This window comes from Ursus americanus, chromosome 1 (genome assembly GCF_024610735.1).
Source record: "Ursus americanus isolate L20-20 chromosome 1, mUrsAme1.1.p, whole genome shotgun sequence".
Classification (NCBI taxonomy): domain Eukaryota; kingdom Metazoa; phylum Chordata; class Mammalia; order Carnivora; family Ursidae; genus Ursus; species Ursus americanus.
Genome location: NC_142127.1, coordinates 36,358,437 through 36,368,116, shown reverse-complemented (window position 1 = coordinate 36,368,116; position 9,680 = coordinate 36,358,437). Strand labels below are relative to the sequence as shown.

Here is a 9,680-nt window from a genome sequence, read left to right as displayed (position 1 = left end):
AATATCTAAGGCAGTAATTCATATTAAGAATGAAGTTACTGTTATTAATAAACATATATACTGGTTTCTGCCAAGTTAAAAAAATGAATACTGCAGTATTGTAACCGCTGAGATTCTTCTTCTAAGAACCTGATGTTTTCACTTGTTAGGGCCTGCAGCAACAAAGGTATCACAAATTGTGTGGCTTGAACAACAGAAATGTACCGTCTCACGGTACTGGAGCCTGGAAGTCCAAGATCAAGGTCTTGGTAGGATTGGTCTTTATGAGGGTTGTGAGAGAGAGTCTGCTTTCTGCCTTTTTCCTAGTTTCTGGAGGTTTGCTAGCAAGCTTTAGTGTTCCTTGGCTTGTAGAAGCATTGACCCATCCCTGCCTTCCTCTTTACATGGACTTCTTTCTCCCTTTGTGTGTGTGTCCAAATCCCGCCTTTTCATAAGGACCCAGTGTTACTGGATTAGTGCCCTCCTATGACCTCGTTCCAATCATTTTCAAAGACCCTATTTCAATAAATAAGTAAAAAGGTCACATTCACAGGTACCAGGGGTTAGAACTCCACATATGAATTTTGGGGAAAACAATTCAACACATAACAACATGTGATATATAAATTATACCAAAAGTACCATGTTTTCTATTATAATTTTGGAGTAATTTTACAATGTTTGACGAAGGAATGCTCAGTGTTATTTTTCCAGGATATGAGAAAGAGAAAGGGAGAGGGGGGAGAAAAGAGAGAGAGAGAAAGAGTGATTGTTTTTAAACATTTCCAGACCTCAGTTGGGGTTTATCTACAAAAAAAAAAATTATTATTCATATATATTGATGATTCTTGATAGGTTACTTTGCGTATTCAATTTCCAATGTCGATCAGAAAATCTGAACACTGACTTTACATCCAATATTGTGTTAGAGATGGCTGAAACACAATCATGCAAACAAACAAAATAACTATATAAAGTTTCCCTGACCAAAAATGCAATGTATTAGGAAGTTATCAGTAACAGTAAAAAATAGAAATAGCAGAATTTGAGCTCAATTTTGATACAGGGACTAGAAATAGTGTAGGAGCTCAGAAAAGGAAAATACAAATAAGGTTTGTTAATATACGAATACTCCGAAAAATCAATAAGAAAATGAAAAACATTCTAGTAAATAGGGTCCATCAATAAGGGATTGATCAAATTATGCCATGTCTCTCTACCATGGAGGACTCTGTCATTATTATAGCAAGGGCAGATCTGCCTGTGCTGAAATGGATGTGAGAGAGAAATAGGTTAAACTAGAAATTACTAATGGCTGAGAACTTCAAGAACTAATTCCAGGAAATGAGGAAGAAAAATATACTCGAATGGAAGAAGAATTTAACTTTTGATTTTCTACTTTCTGTGCTGTTTGCATTTTTATACCATGTATGCTTTACTTTTTTCTTTTCATCATTTTTTTGAGTTGGAGGAACTCATTTGTCTAAAATTGAGTTAATCATACTTCTCTGTTCAGACATGCTATTATCATTGGGACCATACCTCTTCGTTTTATCACCTATTTATTCACTTTTACTCCCATATCCCTATCCCATCCCCTCTGCCTCCCTATAAGCCATCACTATATTGTGCTTAACATACATCTCTTTGTTTACAAGGGACGTTACAAAACATGTATTGTTTTGACGTCACAATTTTAAACATATGTAAATTACATGGTCGTATCTCATTTTGTAGCTTATATAATTCACTAGGTACCACGTTTCTGAGTGCAGCCATGTTGCTCTGTGATACATCTAAGCCATTCCTTCCACATGCTGCATGCCAGTCATGGTGTGCACCATTAAATTTACCTGTCCACTCTCCTAGAGAACACTTGGGTTGCTTCCACAAGTAACAGTGCAATGAACATCCTGGTATAAGTCCTTTTATTGACTTCTATGAGAAATTATTTGACCTACATAAGAATTTACATATACAAGTATTTCCAAGTGGAAATACTAGTCCATGGTTTATATGCAAACCTAATGTGCCCAAATGGTACCAGCTGCTCTCTGAAATGGCTGTCCCCACCCATATGCCCACCAGTGGTGCACAGGGTCAAACGTCTTCATGTGTTTGCCCACATTCAGCATTGTGCAGCTTTATAATATCGTCTGGTCTTGTGGGTCTAAAAGGATATCTCCTTTTTAATTTTTTATTTGATTTGATTTATTTTTAAATAGGCTCCACACCTCACATGGGGCTTGAACTTACAACCCTGAGATCAAGAGTCACATACTCTACCAACTGAGCCAGCGAAGCACCCCAGATATCTCTTTTAACTTGAGTGTCTTCGTTAACTTTTTTTTAAAAATGTAATTAGAAAATGCCTTCTCCATCCAAACGTATGACTCTATAATCTAGTGCCCTTTTACTCTGCTATGACCTCTCTTAGAATCCAACTGTGTGTTTTCACCTAGTCAACCTTGTATAACTTGTCTAAAACCTCAAGCTCAGCATCTTTCAAAGCAATACGAAAAGTTCACGGATTATTAATGCTGAGAAGAGTCTTGGCGACCTAGAACAATGACTTCATTTTACACCCAAGGAAACTGAGGCCCAAATGAAATAAATGACTCTCCTACTGTTAAAGGCATTTGAGGGACAGAATCAGAATTGATAAGCAGCAAGGTGCAGAGTGAAAGAGGCAGAGCTTTGGAGTCAGAGAGAGAAAGGAAAATACAAGATGGTTAGAATAATCGAGTAAGGATTCCCGAATGGAGATCAAGTTGAAACTACCCTCGGAAAGACGCAGGGAGAGTAAGGGAAATGTCCAGAGTGCAGAAAGTCCCCTGAACAAAGCCACCACTGTGAGGCATGAGCAGGCTGTGTTCTGTGCATAACAGGGGGCAGCCGTAGTTAAAACGGGCCTGAGAGGTGGGGAGTCTGGAGAATCTAGCTAGGACTGGCTCCATAATTTTTAGTGCCAGGTGAAAACGCAGGACCCCTTGTTCGAAAATTAAGAATTAACAACAGAGTAACAAAGCTAAGTGCAAGACTCTGTACGAACGCACAGGTGCACATCCAATGAAGCTCGCCCTGAATCTAGCAACATTTAAAAGATGTGGTTGAAATTAGGATACATTGAAGTTTGTGAGCAAAAGAGTGATAAAATGAAAACAATGTCTAAAGAAATAAGACCTTTCTTGGGAATAATGCCACAATATGTATCAAAATTTAAAATGCGCTCACCCTTTGACTTAGCAGTTGCACTTCTAGGAATTTATCCTGTAGATATTCAATAAATGAACAAAATGTCATTTGTTGAAAGATCTTCACTGCAGTGTTGTTTCTACCAGCAAAAGATCAGAAGCAGACTAAATGTCCTCTGCTGAGGAACTGGTTAAGGTATTGACATTACCTTCATGCAATGGACATTTTTGCCATCTTCATACATCTTAGCCTTCAAGCTGGATCCTTCATTCCCATTGCCTTGATTCTACATCTTTAGGGAACTTGGCCTTGGGGCACAATTTGATTGTGAGATGGAATAAATAATGTTTTAATTCCTAGCCAGTGAAGGGCAGTTGGATATGAACATAGAACTATTAAAAGAAAGAGGTAGCTCCACTTGTATAGAAGAAACAGTTTCTGATATTCATCTTTTAAAAAAAATAGAGGGAAAGAAAGAAAGAAAGAAGAAAGAAAGAAAGGAAAGAAAGAAAGAAAGAAAGAAAGAAAGAAAGAAAGAAAGAAAGAAAGAAAGAAAGAAAGAAAGAAAGAAAAAAACAATGAGCACAGCAGTATGTATGGTGTGGAAAATTTGTGCATAAAATCTACATGCAATGTTTGTAACTACATATGGTATCTGTGGATGGAAAGGCAAGAAAATGATGACAGCAGCTTCCTCTAATAAATGGACCCAGGAAATAAGGGTAAGGGGTGGAGGGTGGGATGAAGACAAGCTTTTTAACCCATACTCATATACCTTTTGAATTTTGTACCATATGCATGGGCTCCTTGTGGGAAAAAAAAAATGTATTTTAAAAGACCAAATGACATGAGAGGAAGAAGAGAGGGAAGGAGGAGAAGGCCATTTCTGCCATTAGGTGGTACGTGGCCAAGTGGCACAGCTCAAGAGTATTTGAATAAATGCTGCACCGGAAATGAGCGTCGAGAGAAGGATAAAGAATTCACACCCACGCATCCTCTACCCTGAAGACGCTGTATGAATTTGAAACTAATTCAATTTTGAACCGGCAATAAAGGAATGATTGAATTTTCAAAAATTAAGGAAATTAGAAACAGAAGGAAGGGAGGAAGGGAAGGAGTAGGAGAGGGACGGGGGACATTGAACTAGCGGCAACGGGAAGGATGGCAAAGGAGAGCAGAGGTTTCCCAGGTAACCCAGGAAGTGAGCTGATATGTCAGGATCTGCAAGGATCTGCACTAGGCAGAAGGGATGGGCCCAAGGAGGAAGAGCAAGATTTGATGCTGTTTTAAAAGGGGCAAATCAGATTTGTTGACTAATTGGACAGGCTGGAAGACTAGGAATGAACATATCATGAGCAGGATGATTTTGCAGTGACAGCTTTCCAGGAAAAATTGCTGCATCGCAACATCTGCATGCATCTGAGAATTACACCTGGATTCTTCATTTCCATGCCTTGATTTTAATCCTTAGGAAAGTAGGCCTTGGGGTACTACTTGTGATTCTAAAATGGAATAAGTAATGATTTAATTCCCAGCCAGTAAAGGGCAATCCAAATGACTGGCTCCACCATTTCCCCAGGGCTAGTTTGTAACCTGGGACAGAAATAAGCGGTGTGTATTAAATCAATACAATCACTCACAAGTTAAAAAAAAAAAAGAAGAAGAAGAAGAAAAAAAGAAAAAAAAAAAAGCATTGCTTTGGTGGCTACGTATTATATGAACTATTTCCGTTTCTTACAGGTTTGTTTTCTTCAGATGATAGAAGCCTGGCCATATTTGCATGGTGAGCCAACACCAACCTGGGACTAGGGTGCCCTGAGCAAGCGTTCCAAGGTGCTATGATGCAAATTACAAGTCCCGGCCTGCCCCACTGGGCTGTCACAATGAGAGGTTTCCTAAGAGAAGTGATTGTGTAACATTCCAGGGCACTCCCTGTGTTCTCCTCTCTGCCAGCCTCGGGAGGGGCCCCTCATCAGAGCAAGGTTGCTCAGCGCTCTAGGGAAAGTGCTAGCGTATGCCACCCAGAAGACACTGCTGGCCATCTTGAGATCCTTCCACACTTGGCCGTAATGAAATCACTGCCCCCACAGCACCTCTGATGTGAAACGAGATGAGTACACAGCACAGCTCTGAAACTCAACAATGGGTGTGTTTGTCATGATGTGTTACTCAGGCTTAGCAAGAGGAAGTTCTGCCTGCCTGAAGAAGATTTCCGCAGATTCCACAGACTCCATGACAACCCACTCCCCTGCTTCTCTACCTTTGGCTCCCCAACTCCTACCACTCCCTAAAAACAGACCTTCTCAAGGCTCTGCCCTCAGCTCTCCTCTGTCTGTGATTTCCTCCACTTCTAAATACTTTTCTTTCATTTCTGTGCCATAGGTCCCCACTCCACTTCGGGAGCCTTGCTTTCTCTAGATCTAGATGTCATCTCCCTCTATTTACCTCAAAGTCTATGCTGCCCAAAGTGAACACTTTGCCCCACCCTTTTCCTTCCAGTCATTTTTCTTCCTGACTTTCCTACACGATACCATTATTCTCCTAGTCACTTAAGCTAGATGCCTTTTTCCCTTCCTTCTGCCTTACCATGAACTTCATGCTAGAGCCTTCCTCCTGGTTCAGGACGTCCTTGGCTCTCCACTCCCATGTGTAAGCACCTCCTGAGTGAACTTCCTGACTTTTAGTTTCTCTTACTCCTACTTCTCTGGCACACTGTTGCCAGATGAACCTGTCAAATACTCTGATCGTTACGCTGCTCAAAAAATGTTCAGTGGTTTTCCTTGCTGCAAAAGTATCCTTTTTCTAACAAGCTAGGGATACGCCCTACTAACTTTTTCATGGTTTTTATTGTCTTCTTGTAATTCTACCACAGATGCATTTCTTTAAATTTTCTTAAACTTCCATATTTTCAGGCTATGTCACATTCAGGCATAATGAGTTCTCTAAATTTACTGTTTTGGGTAAAATTGTTTCTTATTTTTTGTTGTTTAGATGCGAGAAATATAAATAATTAACTACTTAGAAAAAGACAACTTATTTTCTAAGGACAACTTACCGACTCACATAAACACGAAGTCCAGAATTTGTTCTAGTTAGGCATGGTTGCTTCTAGGGGCTCAGTGTCATATTGGGGATGTGTATTTCTCTCTTTCTTTCTTGGACAAGCAAGATAGCAGCAAACCGAGCTATACATTCCACCCATTTGCTCACCTGAGCAGAGAGGTAGTCTTTGTAGCCCTGGAAAGAAAGTTCTGGTAAGTTCTGAAAAGTTGTCCCCCTTATGGCCACATGTCTATCTCCAAATTAAACACAGTGACAAGGGAAAATATTTGGCTGGATCTGTTTCACATACCTATCACTGTGACAGAGAAACAGATATGAAGGAGAAAGTTAACCTCACCCAAATCCCAAAGTATCAATTCTCTACAAAACAGACTTGTACCAGACTTCTACCAGAAATAAGTGAACTGCTAAAAAGACACACACACATCTGGAATGCTTTTGGCTGTGTGTAACAAAATGTCCAACTCAAAGGGGCTTAAACAATAAAGATCTTTAATTATCTGACCTAACCAGAAGTCTGGATGGAGAAAATCCTAGTACAGTGCAATGTCAGATTATTCTCAGTCTCTCTTCCAGTCACAGAATGGCTGGGGCAGCTCCAAGCATTATATCGCATATGGGAATGTTATGAGCAGGAAAGAAAAGACAAAAGAAATCTTCCATACCATCTTTCCCAGAAGCCCCTAGCTTCTACTTCCCTCTCTTTGGCAGGAAGTGTCACAAACCCATCCTAGACCAATCTTTGGAAAGGACAATGGGATAACTGGTTTAGTGCACCACATCTGGTCCTGGGACTAGGTAGACACATGTGGACTTTCAGTAAGAAAAAATGTAAAATGGCCTTTGATAGCCTACTAAAATCGTCTGCCATTAGGCCCTACTTCTTATTTGATCCCTTCTATCTGTCTAAACTTTTGGTAGTGTTTCTTGTGCTGAGGGATTTTTAAACTGTTTTAATTTTGAATCATAATATTTTGGAGTTTGAAGGAACTTAGGTCATTTAGTCCAGGGATTTTCAAAGTTTTTTGTTTTTGTTTTTTGTTCGTTTGTTTTTGGGTTTTTGTTGTTGCTGTTATTTCAGACTTGTGATCCAAATGCAAATAAATGGGAGAGTTTAAAAATGGCCCGGTGCAAGTGAGGGGCTTGGGCAAAGAAGCTGGGGCCCCACCACCCAATGGCCCTGAGGCTCTTCTGGAAAGTTAGAGCCCTTCCGAATGTAATTTGAAAACCACATCTCTCTTCAATATCTCATTTTAAAGAACTGAAGTTCTGAGAGGTAAAATGATTTGACCTTGTTCTTCCACAGGTTACTTAAGATTGCAATTTCAATTTACTGATTCCCTAATCTCTTCATATCTTTTATGCCTTAATAACTTCACAAAGTATTTGTCTTCAAATTTTGCTCTGTATCCACACACTAAAAAGTCCTTAAAAATCAATTTTAATGTAGAAGTTCTTACATCATTCTCTACCCTTTTATGATTTTTTCTAACTCCACTCTACTATTTTTCATATATAATGTCCTGAGCTACGTGCAGTATTTCCTGTGCAATACACAGTGATTTATTCTGTTGTAGGCAGGACAGGGCTGTGGTTAAGCAACCAGAGATTGTTTGATACTACCTGTGTTCCAATCTTGCCTCTAAGAGCCTCAATTCCCTCAACTGTTAAGGGGAGGTATATAATACCTACCTCACTGGGTTCGAATCCATGTGTAATGTCCTTACATAGCCCAGCACATAGTCACTGCTACCATGTTTACTGTTATTTTCTCAGACCCTCTCTCCCTCACCCCCCCAAATCTTCCTTGGCCATCAAAGATCCTGCAAATTTTTGGAAATTTCCCCCTCACAGATAAAGGGCCAATGACGTGTACATCCAGAGCCTTCTATCTTATATTTACGTTCATTTCCATAAATGTATTTCCTTCACTTTGGTTTCTCTCTCATATATTTTGGTTGTATGGTTTGCGATTTTACTTTCTATGGAAACTAAGGGTAAAGGCTCAGATTCATACTGATTCAACTCTAAGTTGAAAGAGGTCCCATGATCAAGTTATTCACAATGAAGGAAGAGGCAGTTCAGAGAATTTAGGTTATTTGGCTAGAATCACAAATGCTTCAAATTTCCTTGTTCAGATCACATAGTTCTAATTTACTCTTATAATTTGGATCAGGGTCCCAGTTTCTGTTACAGCTCCCTCATCCCTACGCCCTATTCCTGACAAATATCATCATGTACTTGTCCAAATAGCTAAAAGACAGTTAGGGAGGGGCTGATGTAAAGTTTCTAAATGTCTGAAGATACAGCTAGGTAATTGTGTAATTCTGTACATGCATAACAAAATTTTCATTTGCCTGCCTCACCAAGGTCAGCTTCAGAAGAATCACTTCATGAAGTTCAACAGAAGTTAATGTAATAGGATTTTTGGTAAATGTTAATGTTTTCCCAATATTTTATTATAATTATTTGATTACAAATATCACTGCTTTCTTTAATATTGAATACAGAAACATGTAATTACAAAGAGAATTAGCACAGACATGGAGATCTCTCTTCTATTAAAATATAGAAGGACTACACTCCCATGAGCATTGGTGGTTCAGTGGTAGAATTCTCGCCTGCCACGCGGGAGGCCCGGGTTCGATTCCCGGCCAATGCAATCAGGCTTTTTTTACTTTATTTTTCACCCCTGTAGGTTAAGTTCCCAAAGCAAGTTCAGTAACGATATCCAAAAGTTGATTTTATGCAAATGAAGACTGATGTACGGAGGGTAATTTCCGGTTTCACTTTTACTTACAACCACTGGAAAGGCCGTTTCTCTGAGTTTTGTTGTTTTGGCCTCACTTTTAAACTGTTATTGAGCACCCTATGATATGTAAGCAAAAGGTAGGTATAGTGCTCTAGAATAAAAAAAGAAAAGCAACGTCGGCTGTTTGGAGATGCCGGGGATTGAACCCGGGACCTCACACATGCGAAGCGCGCGCTCTACCACTGAGCTACATCCCCCAGCCGAGAAACCCTTTTCTGCTAAAGGCATTCATTCAGTCCTTTTCGCGCTGCTCAAATTACTAAGGTTTCTGAAGTTTACTTTGGTGAGTGCCTCTGCAGCACGTTTCTACCCTTCCCACCCTCGTCTGAAGCCGCTTCCTTGGTGCTTGGAGACCTGACGCAGCTAGCTTCTGGGACGCAGGCGAGACGAGCTTCCGAGCACTCCCGCCTGCGCCCCGAGCTCCCAGCGGGAGGCATGGGGCGCCCTGCCCCGCCGGGGTGGCGGGACGCTCGCGCGCTGAGCGCCCCAGGGCTGGGCGCCGCCGCGGCTTTACCGCGCAGGCGCGGGGGCCGAGAGGGCGCAGCCGCGGGGCAGCCGGCTCCACCCGGACTCGCAGTCGCAACCCAGGGCCCAGCACGCCCGCCGCTCCGCGCGGGGAGCGTCGCCCTGG

The 9,680-nt window shown here is 40.9% G+C and overlaps 2 non-coding genes across 2 annotated transcripts; one reads left to right on the top strand and one right to left on the bottom strand.

The window, feature by feature from the left end:
- The first annotated feature begins 8,828 nt into the window (after positions 1–8,828).
- Positions 8,829–8,899, top strand: TRNAG-GCC (transfer RNA glycine (anticodon GCC)). The gene has a single exon. It is a non-coding gene; the product is annotated as a tRNA-Gly (tRNA).
- Positions 8,900–9,174: 275 nt separating this feature from the next.
- On the bottom strand, positions 9,175–9,246 carry TRNAA-CGC (transfer RNA alanine (anticodon CGC)). The gene has a single exon. It is a non-coding gene; the product is annotated as a tRNA-Ala (tRNA).
- Positions 9,247–9,680: the final 434 nt, after the last annotated feature.